At 41.7% G+C, this 20,640-nt stretch overlaps 1 non-coding gene across 1 annotated transcript; it reads left to right on the top strand.

The window, feature by feature from the left end:
* The first annotated feature begins 3,729 nt into the window (after window positions 1-3,729).
* Window positions 3,730-3,836, top strand: LOC120279728. The gene has a single exon (XR_005542032.1). It is a non-coding gene; the product is annotated as a small nucleolar RNA R71 (small nucleolar RNA).
* Window positions 3,837-20,640: the final 16,804 nt, after the last annotated feature.

Raw genomic sequence — 20,640 nt, 5'->3', positions numbered from 1 at the left:
AAATATCGTACAGGCTCGTCCGAATCGAAAACTCAGTGACACTCATGAAAAATGGATGTCCGAATGCCCGAAACTGTATAGCATTCGTAGTGTCAAATTTCCCATGCATCAACCGAAACTCAAAAGACGCTAAAACCTCGAGCGTCAATGCGCAGTAAGCTGGCTCACTAATCGTCAGTAGCCTCCTCCATCTTCCTACTGCTAGCATCTCATCAATTTCATTAGCCAGCTCATCACCCAACTGAATATCTCTCAGCACTTGCAAATCCGCGAAACAAGTCTGACCAAAACCGAGTGCTGGAAGTCTCTCAAATCGAGTCTGATGCTCGGGATTTTAGAAATCCAAGTGTAATGGCTCGGGTGGTGTGACTCTGAGATGCTTTATTTCGTTCTTCTTCACGTGAGGTGCCATATCTGTCGTACAAAAGAAGAAAATGATCAAAGCAGCTCAAAAGCAGTATACTGCAGAATTCCACACGGGCTTGTGGAAATTACCCATGGCCGTGTGGATCTGCAGGGCGTGAAAGTTCCGCACGGGTGCATAACAACTCTCAAAAATTCAACTTAGAACCGCGTCCAGATGCTTTCTAAACATACACCATGCATTGTAAAAATGAAAATTTGCAATTAATGATATTTAATTTGTGAAAAACAAGAGTTGGTGAAGAAAAGAGGATAAAAAGGTTACCGAAGAAATAAATGTGAAAACTTTGAAAATCAGTAAGATATGTGAAGCAAAATCCTCCAAAACGAGGATGAGCGGTTGAAAAGATGATCAGAAGTAGTTTTCAGACGACTGGAGATAAAGAATGAGACAGATCACAAGGTTTTTAAGGAAAAAAATTGCGTCTCTTTTAATTCCGTGCATCCACACTGGCGTGCGGAAAATACCCATGCACGTGCGCTTCATTACAAGAGAGCCACAGGGGTGCACGCACGCCCCTGTGCACTCTCAGGAAAACACTCCTTCGACTCTGACTGCTCTCGCACGGGCATGTGGAAAATACCTATGCCCGTGCGGCCGACACACAGGGGCAGCCGCACGCCCTTGTGGCTTCTCTGGATATCCGAGAAAAATACCAAGTGTTATACACGCCCGTGCGGAAATTCCGCACAGGTGTGGACATTCACATTCCCAACTCACGGAGGCAGCCACACGCCCCTGTGTTTTCTCGGGATGGAGAGAACTCCTCTGCAGAGTTTCGCACGGGCGTGTGGAAATTACCCATGCCCGTGCGTAGTTCACAAGGTCGCCTACAAGGGCGAGTCCATGCCCCAATGTACTCTCGGGATAATCTGCCCAACTCTGCAGGAATTCACACGCCTGTGTGGAAATTACCCACGGGCGTGTGACAGTCGCATGGTCGTTCACAGGGTCAGCCGCATGCCCAGTGCCTTCTCTGGATGAGCTAGCAGTGTAACTCTACGGGCGTGCAGAAATTGCACACGCCCGTGTATTTTCTCTGGATGACTTGGAAAAATCTGCAAGCTCTGCAGAAGATTTCTGAACATGTTTACACACTCAGAGCTTGCTCTATTATGCAATCAATTTTTACCAGTGGAAAACATGAAATAGAGCTTAAACGACTAAACTTCCCCAAATTCCACATGAAAACACACAATGACTTTAAAAACCCACAATAAAATCACAACAAAAGCATCATAAAAATCAAGACACCAACACTTAACAATTTATTCATGCAAACAACCTAACTAAAAATAAGAAAATAGTAAACACTTGGGTTGCCTCCCAATAAGCACTTGTTTTACGCCATTAAGCTTGACGTACCTTGTCTTACCTCACGGGGGTTCATAGATGAAGGTTTCCCTCTTACCTAAGGCTTGAAAGCATGATGTGTAGAGTCTCTTGAGGGTATAGGGTGTATTATCGGGCTTGGGACCGCCTAGCAATGGTTCATCCAACTTCTTTGGTTCACAGACGTCTCCAACAGCCTTGGAGTGTTTCCGGTGGCGTCTCCTAGCCCTCTTCATTTTCCGGAGCACCTTCTTCAAGATCCCCTGGATAGATGGTACTTCTTACGTCGATCCAAGCATCATTACTTCTTCATTGCCCTCCTCTTGGTCGAACAAACCTTCATATGGATCCGGATTGAACATTTCCTGCATGTATTCATCAATAATCTCATCAGTAGTGTCTAGAAAGTATAAAGTATCATCGAAGTCAAGAGAATCGCACATGGCTTCAGCAAGGCGGTATGTGAGCTTGTCATCTCCAACTCTCAATGTGAACTCTCCGCCGTCCATGTCAATCAATGCTTTAGAAGTCCGCAAGAACGGTCTCCCAAGTATCAAAGGTACATTTGCATCCTCATCGACATCTAGCACTACAAAGTCAACCGAAAAAATGTACTTGTCCACCTTGACAAGCACGTCTTCAATGATGCCTTTCGGATGTCGCACTGTTCGGACCACTAGTTGCAAAGTCATCCGAGTAGGCCTAGGCTCGCCCAAGCCTAGCTTTTGAAAGAAGGTGTATGGCATGACGTTGATACTTGCCCCTGAGTCCCCCAATGCTATTTCTTCACCTAGATTGCCAATATTACATGGAATGATGAAGCTTCCCGGGTCTTTCTTCTTGTTCGGCATGTTCTTTTGCAATACCGCCGAGCATGAAGCATCTAAAATCATTGAAGCACTTTCCTCCAACTTCCTCTTGTTAGTCAACAAGTTTTTCAAGAACTTTGCATACTTAGGCATTTGAGCCAATGCCTCAACAAAAGGAATATGGATGTGGAGTTGCTTGAACAAACTCAGGAACATCTTGTACTGTTCATCCCTTGATCATTTTTCAATCTAGAGGGATAAGGGATTCTTGGCTTGAAAGGTGGGGGTGCCACCACTTTCTCTTTGCTTGTTCCCTCTTCTAACTCTATAACCTCGGGTGCTTGTTCTTTTGACTTCTCACTCAGAAGCCTACCTTCAACCTCATGACCACTTCTCCAAGTGATCGCCTTCACGTGCTCTCTAGGATTGGTCTCTGTATTGCTCAGCAAGCTTCCATGTGGCCTTTTAGAGAGAGACTTCGCAATTTTCCCGACCTGATTTTCAGGGTTATGCAAAGAGGCGGTGTGGTTGCGAAGTGTAGCCTCAACTGATTCAAACCTTGTATTTGTAGATTGCACAAATCTAGCCAAGTGCTTCTCTAGGTCAGTCATTCGAGTTTCCAAACCTGAGACTCTATTTTCCACCTGAGGGGCTTCTTGTTGTTGTTGGAAACCCGGTGGCCCCATGGCCTTTTGTGGACCTTGATTACTCCATGAGAAATTAGGATGATTCTTCCAACTCGGATTGTAGGTATTGCTATATGGGTTTCCTTGAGGTCTCATGCCATTACCTACAAAATCAACATTCTCCACCGAAGAAACATCACCAATAGAGATGGAGCAATCGGAGGGAGCATGTCCTCCACCACACCCGGTGCAATTAGTCATGGCCGCTACTCTATTTGAAGTTAGAAGATCTAACTTCTTACACAAATTTTCCACTTGGGCCGCCAATGAAGTTACTGCATCTATCTCATGGAGACCGGCCACCTTTTTCTTCTCCCTAGCATTCCATTGGTAGCTGTTTAACCCCATTTCTTTAATCAACTGACGGGCCTCATCGGGGGTCTTGCTACCTAAGATACCTCTTGCTGCTGCATCAAAGAGTTGCCGTGTACTCGAGTTCAAACCATTGTAAAAGGTTTGAACAATCATCCACTCCGGGAATCCATGTTGCGGGCACTTCCTCAGGAGCTCCTTGAACCTTTCTCATGTCTCGAATAGAGACTCCAATTCCAACTGAACAAAGGATGAGATCTCGTTCCTAAGCGTTGTTGATTTTCCGGGAGGGAAATAATGAGCTAGAAAAGCTTCCACCATCTCCTCCCACGGGGTAATTGATGCTCTAGGTAATGAGTGTAGCCACTGCTTCGCTCACCCCTTTAGTGAAAATGGGAAGGCTACCAATTTGATGGCATCATCCATCACCCCATTTATCTTCAGCATATCACACATCTCGAGAAAGCTCTCTATATGACTGTTTGGAGCCTCATCGGCCAAACCATTGAATTGTGCGAATTGCTGCAACATGTGGATGAATGCCGGCTTCAACTCAAAGTAATGAGCTATAATCCGGGGACGCACAATGCTAGACTATGTCAACAACACTGAAGGTCTGGCATAATCGGATAATGTTCGCTGTTGCTCATTCTGTTCTGCCATGTTTGCAGATCCTTCTACTTCCAAATCAGCTAAATTAGACTGTTCTTGTAAAGGCTCCTTCCCTTTTCTTCTAAGTGTACGTTCAAGCTCGGGATCCCCTTCAATCAATATTGAGGGATTCCCTCGGGTCATAACCTGAAGCTGCAACCAAAAAGAAAGAAAAAGAAATCAGAACGATGATAGAATAAGAAGATATGAAATAGAATGTATGGTGAAATAGCTAAGAAAACAAAGTGCAAAGTATCTCTAAACGCCTATTCCCTGGCAACGGCGCCAAAAACTTGACAAGATCCCCTTGCGTATATCCCGAAAGAGCACGGGTTTGTCAAAGTAATAATCCCGGATGAGCGGGTATCGAATCAACAGGGAATAGGGAATAAAAATACTTAATTCGCTCCTTAGCTATGTGAAAGATCAATGATGATAAGTGTGACAATGATTCAATTCTCAACAATAAAAACAACAAGTAAGAGAGCAAAAGTAAAGAAGGGGGTAAGACAATTGACAAAGATGGGGTACCCGGATAATGCTCCGCATAGGATAATTGTTTCAAGTGCAAGAACCCTCTATTATGCTTCCTAATCAATGCAATGGTGAGTCGTGGAAATCCTTAATTACATAGTTCCAAATCTAAGGTCAACTATGCCTAACTCTATACATGTCCCGGAGGAGAAATTACATAACCTCTCAACCTCGCACTCGCATAGAGTTGTAATGAGCTCTAGGGATTCCAAGTGATAAATCTCTTCCTAATTATAGACCTAACCCTTTGGTCCAGGTGGAAGGTCCCTAACCACGATTAAGCCCTAGATACTAAGATCACCTCAACGCTTCACTCGGTTGCACGGGCAACTTAGCCCCAGCAGCAGTTTATCCATTAGACCATTCACTCTATTATGGCCGCAAAGAACTCGAGGAATGGAGGTAGAATCTATCACGTCAGAGGGGAAAGTGGACGTTCCTGTACCTCTCGACTCACCCTCTCAACCCTATCCAACCTAGCTTTGTCTAACGCTCGTGCTGTGTCACTCACTCACAAGGTTACCAACGAGAACTCTCAACCCTAGTGTCACTCTAGGGGAAATGTTCATACAATCAAGCATTCAAGGTTGGAACTCACAATAAACATCAATTAATTGAAAGCATAATAAAGAGATTCAATGAAGCGAATACATCCTAGGGTTCACAAATACCCAAGTACCCACTAGGGGTTTAGCTCTCCATTGAGCTAAGTACAATCAAAGAAATAGAATGTAAAAACATTGAATCCATAAAGAAACCCCCGCAATAGTCGTGTCGATGGTCTTGTAGAAAGTCCTCTACTCGTCGTCCAAGGATTTCCTCATTCGGTATAGGATACGCCTCGACGGAAGCTCCCTTACCAACCTTCTTCCTAAGGAATGACGATGTCGAAGCCGTAGAACCTTTCCATAACCTTGGCCAATACCCCACAAAACTCTAGCCGAAGCCCTCTCTCAAGTTGGGGAAAAAATGCAGAAAAGAATACTAAAATTGCTGCTGATTCGGCTTTAAATAGGGCTGGAATCGGGTGACTACACGGGCGTGGATGCTTCACGCGCCCATGCGGAATTTCCACACGGGCGTGGATAATTTCCACACACCCGTGTGGATTTTCTGAACTTCTGTTTTCTCGGTGGGCTATGAACATTACTGCTACAGTCCTGGATCACTTGCTTTTTCAATCCATACTTTCATCGGAGTAACGCAAACGGGCACACGTTCACGTCGTGGATCACTTGCATTTTTAATGATAGGCAAGTTGGTGGAGCTCTTATTCTATGTTCATAAGTCGGAATGCTCGAGTGTGACTGCCTTTGTGCCACTCCAAATTGATGTGCCAACTAGAATACGAGGAGGTTGGCACACACTCTAGCATCTCACACCCGACCTATGTCTTCGCGTTCGAACCTTAGCAAGATTTCCTCCAAAATCAGTGCATTGTGCTCCACATTGGTTTCTTTCCTTCATACTCTTCCTCAAAACCCTACCTGCACAAAAGTAACATAAAAACACACATATTAGTGTAAAAACCCGAGAAAAGTAATGCTCAACATTAGGAATGAGCGCTTCGCATTCATATCGCACAAGCACTTATCATCTTCTCTGGATGAGCTCTAAATAAAGACGCACGCCCTGTGTGGAAATTCCACATGGGTGTGTGTTTTCTCTGTACTCTTAAAACACTTTTCAGGCTCTACAAAAAGTGTCTAAACACAACTATACACTCAGAGCCTGCTTTACAAGGCAACTTTAACCAGAGAAAACACGAAGTTAAGCTCAAACGACATAAACTTTGTTGAATCCACATGAAAACCCATGATGATATTAAAAAATCCATAATGAAACACAGCAAAAGCATCTAAAAATCAAGACAGCAACACTCAACTAAACTACTAACTAAGAAAATAGTAAGCACTTGGGTTACGTCACTAACCTTGACGTACCTCGTCTTACCTAATGGGGGTCCATAGATGAAGGTTGGCCTCTTACCCACAGCCTGAAAGCATGATGAACAGAGTCTCTTGAAGGTAGAGGGATAGTTATTGGGCTTGGGATCACCTAGTAATGGTTCATCCAGCTTGTTCGGTTCACGCACATCTTCAACAACCTTGGAGCTTTTCCGGTGGCGTCTCCACGCCCTTTTCACCTTCTGAAGCACCTTCTTCAGGATCACCAGAGTAGATGGTACTTTTTCCATCGAGCCAAGCATTATTACTTCTTCATTTTCCTCCTCTTTGGTCGAACAAACCCTCGTACGGGTCCAGATTTAACATTTCCTGCATATATTCTTCAACAATCTTATCAGTAGTGTCTAGAAAATACAAAGTATCATCAAAATCAAGATAATGCCGCATGGCTTTAGTATGGCGGTATGTGAGCATGTCATCTTCAACTCTTAAAGTTAGCTCCCCGCCATCCATGTAAATCAATGCCTTGGATGTCCGCAAAAATGGCCTCCCAAGTATCAAGGGTACATCCGCATCCTCATCGACATCTAGCACCACAAAATCAACAAGAAATATTTACTTGTCCACCATGACAAGCACATCTTCGATGATACCCCTCGGATGTCTCACCGTTCGTTCCGCCAATTGCAAAGTCATCCGAGTGGGCCTAGGCTCAGCCAAGCCTAGCTTCTGAAAGAAGGTGTATGGCATAATGTTGATACTGGCCCCTGAGTTTGCCAATGCCATTTCTTCACCTATATTGCCAATGTTACACGGAATGATGAAGCTTCCCGGGTCTTTCCTCTTGTTCGACATGTTCTTTTGCAAAACCGCTGAGCAAGAAGCATCTAAGATCACTGAAGCACTCTCCTCTAACTTCCTCTTGTTAGTCAACAAGTCCTTCAAGAATTTTGCATACTTAGGCGTTTGAGACAATGCCTCAACAAAAGGAATATTGATGTGGAGTTGCTCGAACAAGCTCTAGGAACTTCTTGTACTGCTCATCCGCTTGGTCATTCTTTAACTAGAGGGATAAGGGATTCTTGGCTTGAAAGGTGGGGGTGCCACCTGCTTCTCTTTGCTTGTTCCCTCTTCAACCTCTATGACCTCGGGTGAATATTCATTGGACTTCTCACTCAGAAACCTGCCTTCAACATCAGGACCACTTTTCAAATTGATCGCCTTCACATGCTCTCTAGGATTGGTCTTGGTATTGCTTGGCAAGCTTCCTTGTGGTCTCTCCGATAGAGAATTAGCAATCTACCCACTTGATTCTCAAGGTTGTGCAAAGAAGCAGTGTGGTTGTGAAGTGTAGCCTCAACTAATTGAAACCTTGTATCCGCCGATTGCACAAATCTAGTTAAGGCCTTCTCTAAATTGGTCATTCGGGACTCCAAACCAAAAACTCAATTCTCCATGTTTGGGGCTTGTTGTTGTTGGAAACCCGGTGGCCTCATGGCCTTTTGTGGACCTTGATTACTCCACGAGAAATTGGGATGATTCTTCCAATCCGGATTGTAGGTGTTGGTATATGGATTACCTTGATTCCTCATCGCATTACCCACAAATCAACATTCTCAACCGAAGATGCATCACCAACGGAGATCAGGCAATTGGAGGGCGCATGTCCTCCACCACACTCGGTACAAGTAGTCACGGCCACCACTTTATTCGAAGTCAGAACATCTAACTTCTTACTCAATGATTCCACTTGAGCCGCCAATGAAGCTACTGTATCTATCTCATGAAAGCCCGTCCACCTTCTTCTTCTCCCTAGCATTCCATTGGTAGCTATTAAACCACATTTCTTCAATTAGTTGACGGTCCTCACCGGGGGTCTTGCTACATAAGGTACCTCCTGCTGCCACATCCAAGAGTTGCCTTGTTCTCAGATTCAACCCATTTGTAAAAGGTCTGAACAATCATCCACTCTGGGAATACGTGTTGTGGGCACTTTCTCAGGAGCTCCTTGAACCTTTCCCACGTCTCAAAGGAGGAGATCTCATTCCTAAGCTTTGTAGATTTTCTGGGAGGGAAATAATGGGCTAGAAAAGCTTCTACCATCTCCTCCTATATTGTAATTGATGCTCTAGGTAATGAGCGTAGCCACTGCTTCACTCTCCCCTTTAAGGAAAATGGGAAGGCTCACAACTTGATGGCATCATCTGTCACACCATTTATCTTGAGCATATCACACACCTCGAGAAAGTTCTCCATATGACTGTTTGGATCCTCATCAGTCAAACCATTGAACTGTGCAGATTGCTGCAACATATGGATGAATGCCGACTTCAACTAGAAGTTTTGAGCTGTAATCAGGGGACGTACAATACTCGATTGTGTCCCCAATACTGACGTTCTGGCATAATCGAATAATGTCCTCTGTTGCTCATTTTGTTCTGCCATATTATCCGATCCTTCAACTTCTAAATCAGCTAGATTAGACTATTCTTTCACAGGTTCTTTCCCTTTTCTTCTAAGTGTACATTCGAGCTCGGATTTCCTTCAAACAATATTAAGGTGTTCCCTCGGGACATGAACCTAGAGCTGCACAAAAAAAAAAAAGAAAACAAATCAGAATGATGATTGAAAAGAAGATTTGAAATAGAATAAATAAATGAATAACTAAGAAAACAAAGTGCAAAGTATCTCTAAACGCCTATTCCGCGCCAACCGCACAAAAAACTTGACAAAGCCCCTTGCGTATATCCCGCAAGTACACGGGTTTATCGAGTAATAAAATTCTAGGTGAGTGGGTATCGTATCAACAGGGAACAGGGAGTAAAAATACTTAAGTTGTTTCTTAACTAAGCAAAATATAAATAGTGATTTGTGTTGTAAGATGTAATGCAAACAAAAGTAAAAGAGATAAGAGAGAAAGCACATGTGAAGGGGAGGTAAGGCAATCGATATAAATGGAGTACTCGGATATTGATCCGCCTAGGACAATCATTTCAAGTGCAAAAACCCTCTATTATGCTTTCTAACTAACGCATTAATGAGTCGCGGAGATCCTTTAATACATGGTCCCAAATCTAAGGTCAACCATGGCTAACCCTATACATGTCCCGTAGGAGAAATTAAACAATCTCTCAACCTCACACTCGTATAGAATTGCAATGAGTTCTAGGGATTCCAAGTGATAAATATTTTTTCTATATGTAGACTTAACCACTTTTGTACAGGCGGAAGGTCCCTAGCCACAATTAAGCCCTAGATACTAAAATCACTTCATCGCTTCACTACATTGCACTCGCAACTAAGCCCTAGCGGAAGGTCATCCCTTAGCCCATTCACTCTATTATGAGCGCAAAGAACTCAAGGAATTGGAGGTAGAATAAATCACACCGGAGGGGAAAGGGGACGCTCCGCTACCTCTCGACTCACCCTTTCAACCTTCAACAATCTAGCTTTGTCTAACTCTTATGGTGTGTCACTCACTCACAAGGGTTGCCCATAAGAACTCTCAACCTTAGTGTCACTCTAAGGGAGTATTCATACAATCAATGCATTCAAGATTGGAACTCAATAAAAACATCAATTAATGAAGGCATAATAACAAGGTTCGATGAAACGAATATATCCTAGGGTTCACAATCCAAGTACCCACTAGGGGGTTTAGCTCTCTATGGAGCTAAGTACAATCAATGAAATCGAATGTAAAAGCAATGAATCCATAGAAAACCCCCTTGATATTTATGACGATGGTCTTGTGGAGAGTCCTCTACTCGTCCAAAGGTCCGTTTGTCCAGCCTAGGATACACCTTACCGGATCGGTGCCAATGAAAACTCTCCCACTAACCTTCTTCTAAATAGAGCATGATGTCAGAGCCGTAGAACCTCTTCCAATCCCTTGCCAATACCTCTCAAAACCCTAGCTGCAGCCCTCTCTCAAGTTGTGGAAAAGATGGAGAAAAGGATCCTGAAATCGGCCTTAAATAGGGTTGGAATCGGGAATCCACATGCCCATGTGAATATTTCACACGGCCCGTGTGGAATTAACGCACGGGCGTTTGGAATTTCCACATGCCCGTATGGCTTCTCTGGATGACTCCTTCTTCGGCCGGCCGTGAACTCACGATCTACATTGGCGTTTGAACCTTCTCAAGATTTCCTCCAAATGGTCCACTCACGATCTACATTGGTTTCTTTCTCTATGATTCGGCTTCACAACCCTATATGCACGAGAGTAACATCAATACACACATATTAGCATTAAAACCCGGTAAAAGTAATGCTCATCATAAAGAAAGAATACTTCGTATTCTTATCACACAAGAACTTATCAATAACTTAGTGGAAAACCTGGAAAAATAGTCCTAGAACTCCAAGAAGTCGAAGAAAAAAAGTTTGGGAGTCCAAATGTTGGAACTCTAGATGATGGAGAAATAGGAAGATGAAGGGCTTTAGTGTTGAAGAAGGTGAATAGTGTCCCTTAACATTCTTATAAGCCACATGGGGGGTGCGGAAATTCCACACCCCCGTGTGGGTACCGTACACGATGCCGTGGAAATTCCATGCAACCATGTGGATTGCAGAACTTTTGCAGACAGTCCATGCGAGCATTCATCTTCCAAATTAACACTAAATTTTTTGACTATAGTCATGAATGACACCCTAAACCATAACACACATGAAAAACAATTTAATTCACCAAAACTTTTTCATGTAAAGTCCAACAACAATAAAATCTAACTTGAATGTTCCTAACCTTAAAATAAAAATCTAACTAGAAAACAATTAAAAGCTTGGGATGCCTCCCAAGAAGCGCTTGTTTAACATCATTAAACTTGACATACCTACCCTTACCTCATGGTTGCTCATAGAGATGGAAAATTTCCTTCTTTTTGACTTGCATTGCTCCTTCGAAATAAGGTTTCAATCTATTCCCATTTACCTTGAATGTTCCTTTCTTGGGATGAGTGATCTCAACAAGACCGTATGGAGATACCAGAGTGACTTCATAATGACCTGACCATCTTGACTTCAATTTTCTTGGAAACAACTTCAACCTTGAATGTTCCTTTCTCTGGATGAGTGTTCTCCGCAAGTTAAAAAGTAGCACATGGTCACCTACCTTGAAATTTGATGTGTTCTCCGCAAGTGCACTAGACGTACACAAGTAGTAAAGTGGTACCCCATGAGAGGTAGGATTGTTGAACCTCAAGGACTGGACTTAAATACTAATTTATCTTCTGATGTTTAGAAACACAAAGATTGTAATAAGATCAAATTAAAAGCTATCAGCAAAGGAGTTAAATGATGGTAGAGACAGGGGGATTTTGATTGAGTATTCAACAACAAAAGAGCAATGCCACAGGATGGTTCCTATGAGCTATATCATGCTAACTTGATCCTAAGGCATACCAGGTACATTCTAATGTTCAAGTGTGTTCTCAAGAGTAATGTTTCACCGATGGTTCTCAACTACACTAATAAGTGCTTGTGTGTTAGTAATATGAAGTATTCTTTTCTTATAACGAGCTTTACTTTTATCATACTTTTAGCGCTAAAATATGCGTATTTGTGTTACTTGTGTGCATGTACGATTGTGAAGCCAAATATAGAGGAAAAAAGCCAAAGTACATTGCGATTACACTTTGTTGATGGAATCATGGAGTGAACAAACATGAAGACACAAGTTGTGCTTGAAAATACATGAATAAGTACCAACCTCCATGCGCTCAAGCAATTACATGGTTTAGAGGGGCACAAAAGCAGTCACATTTGTGTATTCCAACTTGTGCAGTAGTAGCAAGATCTTTGTCAATGTAGTCTTTTATTGAAGAAATGACACAATCTACGGCATAGACGTGTGCCTGTTTATGTTGCCTCGATGAGAAGTGTGGATTCGGGAGTACTGTAGCAAGTATTGTAGCAAATCACTATAGTAATTTACTTTAGTAGTTACTATTCATAGGCCGCTGAAAAACCTTGTTCTGCAGATTCACATGCATGTGGAGATTCCACACGCCAGTGTGGATTCCAGATTCCAGCTTATATAAAGCCGCGATTCAGCCGGATTTGAGAATCCTCTTTTCTATCTTTTCTCCATCTTTTCCCCAACTTTGGAGAGGCCTGCGGCTAGTGTTTAGAGTGGTTTTGGCAAGGTTTTTGAAGTAGTTCTACCGCATCGACACCACATTCCTTTAGAAGAGAGTTATTGGGGGAGCTTTTGTCAACACCAATCGGGCTAGGTGTGCCCTAGGTTTGACAAGGGAACCTTTGAAGAGGACGAGGCTATTCCACAAGACCATCAACACGAGTACTGAGGGAGTTTTACTTATAGATTGCTTGTTTTACTTTCAATTTCATTATTAATTGTATCTTGCCCCATGGAGAGCTAATCCCCTAGTGGGTACTTGGACTTGTAAACCCTAGGATGTTATTGTTTCATTGATTTTCTATTATGCTTTTCTTAATTGATATCTTTAATTGAGTTCCAATCTTTAATACTTGTTGAATGATTTTTCCCTTAGAGTGACACTAGGGTCGAGAGTCTACATTGGTAGTCCATATAAGTGAGTGACACACAATGAGGGTTAGACAAAGCAAGATTGGAGAGGGTTGAGAGTGTAAGTTGAGAGGTAGCAGAGCATCCCCTTTTCCCTTCATTGTGATTAATCCTACCTCTGTATGCTAAAAGTTCTTTGCGGTCATAATAGAGTGAAGTGCTAAGAGAGGAACTCCCCTGGGGCTTAGTTGCGTGAGCAACAGAGTGAAGCGTTGATGTAATCCTTAGTGCTGGGGCTTAATTGTGACTAGGGATCATTCACCTAGAACAAATGGTTAGACCTATACTAGGGAATAGGGTTCATCACTTGGAATCCCTAGAGCTTCTTGCAATTGTACGCAGTGTGAGGTGTTGAGATTAATTGATTTCTCCACCGGGGCATACTGTAGAGTTACTCACGGTTGACCTTATGTTTGGGACTGTGTATTTTAGGATTTTTATAACTCATTAAGCATCAAATTGGAGACATAATAGTTGGTCTTACAATTAAAACAATAATCATATGGGGAGCAATGTCTAAGTGCCCCACTTTCTATCGATTGCCTTTTCTCTCATTTTTTTGAGCCTTTCTTTCTTATTTTCTTTAGTACTTTTCATATTGATTTTGTTCACACCACTATCGATTCATCTTCACTTTAGTTAAGAAGCAATCTTTGTGTTTCTGATAACTGTTCCCTGTGGATTCGACTACTCACACATCGTGGTATTATTACTTCGACAAACCCGTGCACTTGCGGGTCACATACAAGGGGTGAGTCATACACCAAGTTTTGCCAAGATAACTAGATTACCAGAGCATCTATGCAATTCAAACCCATCAAAATATGCAAACATAAGATTAAACACAAGAAACCAAAAAACTCCATAAGCATCAAAATCAAGTGGTCAAAGCATAAAAAACAATGTAGTTCACATCCTTGGGCACCGTGGATGGTTAGCCCCCTCATGGATAGGTAAGGAAAAGAAAGATAAAGAACTGGAGGAAGAAGACATGACTCCCTTCTCCTTAAGATAATCTTCCTCGCTGAGCTCTGTATGCTAACCCCACTTCTCTTGTACCTCCAACTCTTCAATGATCCCCTTAGAAGTTATGGTGAAGCCTGATCTTCACTCTCTTCAAAGTCCTTCCAATGGAGATTAGAGTCCCCGAATAAATATGAGAGCAAACCCTAGAAATTGGAGTTAAAAAGGTTATCTTCAAGGTCGACACGGGCTAAACATGATCATGCTTAGATCCTGTTTCCCCCATTAAGTAGAAAATATCTCCAGCTTGAGATTTCTAGAGGAAAGGACACAATTGTGCTTCAACCATGTTTGCCCTGCTGAAACTCTCCTACAGGCTTTCTCACTTGATCTGCATGAAGCATGGATATTCAGGGGACAGAGCATGACTGTGCTCTGCCCGTGCTGAGCTTGAACACTTAGCAATTTCTTCAATCTTCAGTCACTTGGTAACCAGATTCACTCCTATTTGCTTCGAGCTCCTCAATTCCTACGACATTAACAGATATACCCAGAATAGCATCGAATATATACAAAGTGCTAAAATAAAAGCAAAAGCATGAATTGAGGGTAAGAAAACATGATATGAGTTGTACTCATTAAATACTCCACACTTTACATATTTCTTGTCCTTAAGCAATCTCATATTGCTCAATGAAAAAAAAGATGAGTGCATCACCTCTGATCTCAGGAGAATAGGAACTTCGTAAACAAACAAGGGGAAGCAACAAGGGTTAGAAAATAACAGTAATGCTTAATAAAAGGCTACACTCTTAATTCAAAGATCTTGTGTGTACGCAAACCCTAAATTGTGTGCCCCAAAGTCATAAGGAGTCAACCTAGTAACATTGGGCCTCTAATTAACTATTCATAGTGAATAGTAGCTTCATACACCCTAGTGGTACTCTTCTCTCTCGGTAGGTCATCAAATGTACACTTGTAATGCCCGAAATTCAACTACTCAAGAGTAGCTTTCACTCTTCTTGGGTAATAGCTATTTCTACCATCTTTTTACAAAACTATTTACACAGAACCGGTAGGGCATCCCACAAGGAATCCGACTTTATAGATTTTTGACAATACCCCTTGCGTATGTCTCGCAAGTGCACAGGTGTCAAAGTAATAAATCCCAGGTAAGTGGATATCGTATCCACTGGGAATAGTGAATAGAAACATAACGATTGCTATCTAACTATGATGAGAATAAATCGATGGTATGATGAAAGAGATTTATATAAAAGAGATAAAAGAAATAAGAACGAGAGACACAATAAAATTGAGATAAGGCAATCGATATAAATGGGGATACTCGGATATTGTTCCACCTAGGACAATCATTTCAAGTGCAGAACCAACTATTATGCTTCCTAACTAATGCATTATTGGGTCGTGGAGATCCTAAGATACATGGTCCCAAATCTAAGGTTAACCATGACTAACTCTACACCAAGTCCCGGTGGAGAAATCGATCAATCTCAACACCTCGCACTGTGTACAGTTGCAAGACGCTCTAGGGATTCCAAGTGATAAACCTATTCCTATGCTTGGACCTAACCCTTTGGTCCAGGCGGAAGGTCCCTACTCACAATTAAGTCCTTGGTGCTAAAATCACTTCAACGCTTCACTCTGTTGCCTTTGCAACTAAGCCCTAGTGGAAGGTCATCCCTTAGCCTGTTCACTCTACTATCACACCCATGTGGAAATCAAGTTAAAAACGGCTTTAAATACGCTGGAATCGGGAATCCACACGCCCATGTGGATTCTCTGGAATTCTGATTTTCGGCTGGTTGTGAACAGTAACTGCTACAGTACTATCTACATTGGTTTGCTATGGTAACCTGCTACAGTACTCCTGCCAAAAACACTCCCAACCCCACTTTTGATCGAGGCAACATAAATGAGCACACGTTTATGCATAGATAGCGTCGTTTCTTCAGTAAGCGAGTTCATTGGTTAAGATCTTGCTATCATTGCACAAGTTGGGACACACAAATGTGACTGCCTTCGTGCCCCTCCAACTCATCGTAATTGCTTGAATACATGGAGGTTGGCACACATTCACGTATCTTAGAGCCCCACTTGTGTCTTCGCATTTGTTCCTTCCAAGATTCCACTGAATAGTGCGTTCATGATCTACTTTTGGCTTCTTTTCTTAATACTTAGCTTCACAACCCTACATGCCTAAAAGAACACAAATACACATGTATTAGCACTTAAAACTGATAAAAGTAATGCTCATCATAAGGAAACAACACTTCGCATTCTTAACACACAAGCACTTATCAAAGTCCCCAACACTTAAGCTTATGTTTGTCCTCAAGAAAAAATTAAAAGATTGAAGAATAGATGAAGGAAATATTGTAAGTGCTTGGGCTTAGGTTCACCAAAGCATACAAAGAGAGCATTCTATAAGTAAGGGAAATTTCAACATTAAATACGAAAATTCAATGCTCTAGCTAAAAAAAATTGAATTAAAAAGGACAACAAACCCGAAATCGTGTAAGTGTGTGTAAACTCACTCAAGTAAACCCAAAGTATACTCTTCAATGTTCCAAGTATAAGGGACTTATTTAACTACAAAACGTAACAAAACAAAAAGATGGTAGTAGCTTCACACATCATTTAAGGTTGCCCTTTCCGAAGCGGCCGCTAAGGTGGTTTTCACACTTTTGAGGTGGTAGCTCTTTCTACCGGGGTGGTAGCTTTCTCTCATCCCATGAGATAATTGTTTCTCTCATTAGGGCATAAATAGTATCCGACTTATGAGAGTAGCTTCAAACTTCATAAGTGGTAGCTTTTTCCACCCAAAATGCACAACTAAACAATATATCTACTTTTTCTTTCTTTTTTTTGCAATTTTTGTTTTTTTTTTATCAAAATAACACAAGAAACAAAACTAATTTGTCCCTTAAACATCAAACTTGAGTTTCCAAAAGAGTTTCATGAGCAAGTGGCGCAACAAGTGTCAATCGGGCAAAAATTCCTAGAAATTCAAGAATAAACAAAAGCATGAGAACATTCAATGTTAAAATTCTCATAAACTCAAGAATATAATCATTGCAACTAAGATAAACCACCATTGGCTACGTGAGCATGTATGTCAATCAAAATTTATGTAAAGGACATGTGCAATGTGAACTCACCCCCCCAACACTTAAGATGTATATTGCCCTCAACGTACACGTGTAAGCACAATAAAAGTAACACAATTTATAAAACTTGTGGGAGTGGCAATTGAAACAATACTCCCCTGACTACTAGTGATGCGTTTGATGGAGCTAAGTCCTTGGGAGTGCAGTTCCAATGGGTTGTGAAGCACACACGGCCAAGTGTAAAACACATTGACTGTGTCCATGACTAGTTCTCAATTCCCAAACTGACAAGAACATCTGCAGGCAAACACAAGGGGGTTCAGTAAAGCTCAATAAACAAAAATGACTTTAGTATATAAAAGATAGAGCAATGAAATACAACTTGAGACAAAAAATAAAAGATAAACTCAGAAGAAAGATCCTTTCTAAGTATACAAGTCCAAAATAAAATGCAAAAATAAAATACAAAAAATAAGAACAAAGAAGATAAAGATGCCTCAAGTGCTAGTGTCAATTGCTGGTGCATTTTTTACCGCTGATGGTGAAGATGATGCTGGTGCTGCAAAATAAATGAAAATTGGGCGAAGAAAAGAGAAAGAGAAGCTTAACAATGAAATGAGAATGAAAGAATAGAAAACGGCCGGAAAACTCAAGTAACAACCCTCTAAAACGACGGTGAGAGGTCAGGAGAGTGCAAGGATGCGTTCTCAGAATGTTTGGGAGTGAAAAGATGAAAAGGCAAAATAAATTCATAAAGAGAAAACGCAGCCTTTTTGAGTTTAGTACATCCACACGGGCGTGTGGAAATTACCCACGACCGTGTGACTCCACAAGAGAGACCCACAGGGCCAGATGCACGCCCCAATGGTTTCTCGGGATGACACCCTATGCTTCTGAATGCATCCACACGGGCGTTCGGAAAATTCCCAAGCCCGTGTGCCCTGCCCCATAAGGGCAGTCGCACGCCCCTGTGGCTTCTCTGTCCAACCGAGAAAATTATCTAAGTGTTTCACATTCCCTTGCGAAAATTTCACACGGACGTTGATCCTTACTAGGCAATTCACAGGGGTAGACGCACGCCCCTGTGTCTTCTCGGGATGGATGAGAAATTCTTTGCTAATAACCACACGCGAGTGCAGAAATTATCCATGCCCATGTGTTTGTTCATAGAACCATACACAGGGGCAAGTCCATGCCCTTGTGTCTTCTCGGGAAAAATCTCTAAGTCTCTGTAGGGAAACACACGCCGGTGCAAAAATTTCACACAGGTGTGGACCATCACAAGGTCACTAGTAGGGGCGAGTCCACGTCCATGTGCCTTCTCTGGATGAGCTCTAAACAAAAACTCACGCCCGTGCGGAAATTGCACACAAGCGTGTTTTCTCTAAACACTTAGATCTGCAGAAAATTCGTGAACACCGATATACACTCAGAACCTGCCTAACAATGCAATTTTAACTAAAGAAAACATGAAAATCATACTCAAACTACCGAGATTCTTGGCCACACACGATTAGGCATATGATAACACCACAATGTCCACAAGAAAATCACAGCAAAAGCATCTAAGAATCAAGACACTAACACTTAAAGCCTTATTAATGCAAATACTAAGTAAAAACTAGAAAAACATTAAAAACTTGGGTTGCCTCCCAAGAAGCACTTGTTTTATGTCAGTTAGATTGACGTACCTCTTCCTTACCTTATGGAGGCTTGAAAAGAGTATGTTCCTCCCGATTAAACATTGCAAAGCTACTTCCTTTAAACCAAAATTCTACTTGCCGGGTTGGAATATTTGTTGGAGAGTCCAACCATCTTACCTTTGGCCTCCAAAGAAATAATTTGGGTTGGGAATTGTCAAAGCTTAGCACAGGTGGGTCATTAGATGGCTTCAATCTCCTACCCACATCTTCTTCCAAATCCAAAATGTCTTTCTTGCAATTTATGAGTTGATCAATCACAAAGAGGGATGCTCATTACATTACCTTAGGATTTACTTCTTCTTCCATTTCAACTTGAAAGCAATCTGTCTTCGGCGACCTTCCTTGTATCATTTATTGCTCACAAACATACTGTCCATTCAAACAATCCTCACATTGAATGAAATGTTCTTCTTGCATCCCCTCAATCTCGACAACATCATACTCGTTCCGTCCAATGTCTTCATTACCAATCACCACCACATCATCTCTGTAAGGAACTTGAATTGCTTGCTCAAAATGCTCAAGGTTTTTATATTAAGCTTCATGACATCTTAGTGTAGTCTCCATATTTTGGATGCATACATCAGATGCTTCAATAAAGTTAGCTAATACTCTTTGCAACTGAAGTAATCCTCTCTGAGTATCTCACCCTTTTGACATTCCTCTTGAGGTGCTTCCCAATACTGTCCATCACTATTCCACTAGAAGTTTGGGTAGCCCTTTTCAATTGGATGATTTGTGTTACAACAAGGAATGTTCTGTTGTTGTGAAGCAATAATTCTATCAACTTTTTTACTTAGAGCTTCAACTCGAGAATACAGAGCAATAAGAAGATCAATCATCATTTAAACTCCTTGAAAGAAATAGTAAGAAATGACAAAAGAAACCAAATGAGAATGATGGAAGAATAAGAAAGTATGAAATATAATGAATGATAAATACCTAAAATAACAAAGTTTAAACTGCTTCTAAAATGCCTATTCCTTGGCAACGGAACCAAAAACTTAACAACACCCCTTGCGTATGTCTAGCAAGTGCACGGGTGTCGAAGTAATAAATCTCAGGTGAGTGGGCATCGTATCCATAGTGAATAGTGAATAGTGAATAGAAACACAACGATTGCTATCTAACTATGATGAGAATAAATCGATGGTAAGATGTATGAGATTTATATAAAAAGTAATAAAAGAAATAAGAACGAGAGGCACAATAAAATTGAGAGATAAGGCAACCGATATAAATGGGTTACTCGGATATTGTTCCGCCTAGGACAATCATTTAAAGTGCATAACCAATTATTATGCTTCCTAACTAATGCTTTAATGAGTCATAAAGATGCTAAGAAACATGGTCCCAAATCTAAGGTCAACCATGACAAACTCTACACCAAGTCCCAGTGGAGAAATCGATCAATCTTAACACCTCGCACTATGTACAGTTGCAAGACGCTCTAGAGATTCCAAGTGATAAACCCTATTACTATGTGTAGACCTAACCCTTTGGTCAAGGCGGAAGGTCCCTAGTCACAATTAAGCCCTAGGTGCTAAAATCACTTCAACGCTTCACTCCGTTGCCTTTGGAACTAAGCCCCAGCAGAAGGTCATCCCTTAGCCCGTTCACTCTACAATGACCGCA

Source organism: Dioscorea cayenensis, chromosome 16 (assembly GCF_009730915.1).
Source record: "Dioscorea cayenensis subsp. rotundata cultivar TDr96_F1 chromosome 16, TDr96_F1_v2_PseudoChromosome.rev07_lg8_w22 25.fasta, whole genome shotgun sequence".
In the NCBI taxonomy this organism is placed as follows: domain Eukaryota; kingdom Viridiplantae; phylum Streptophyta; class Magnoliopsida; order Dioscoreales; family Dioscoreaceae; genus Dioscorea; species Dioscorea cayenensis.
The sequence above is the reverse complement of the archived record's forward strand: the minus strand, read 5'-3'. Positions and strand labels throughout refer to the sequence as shown.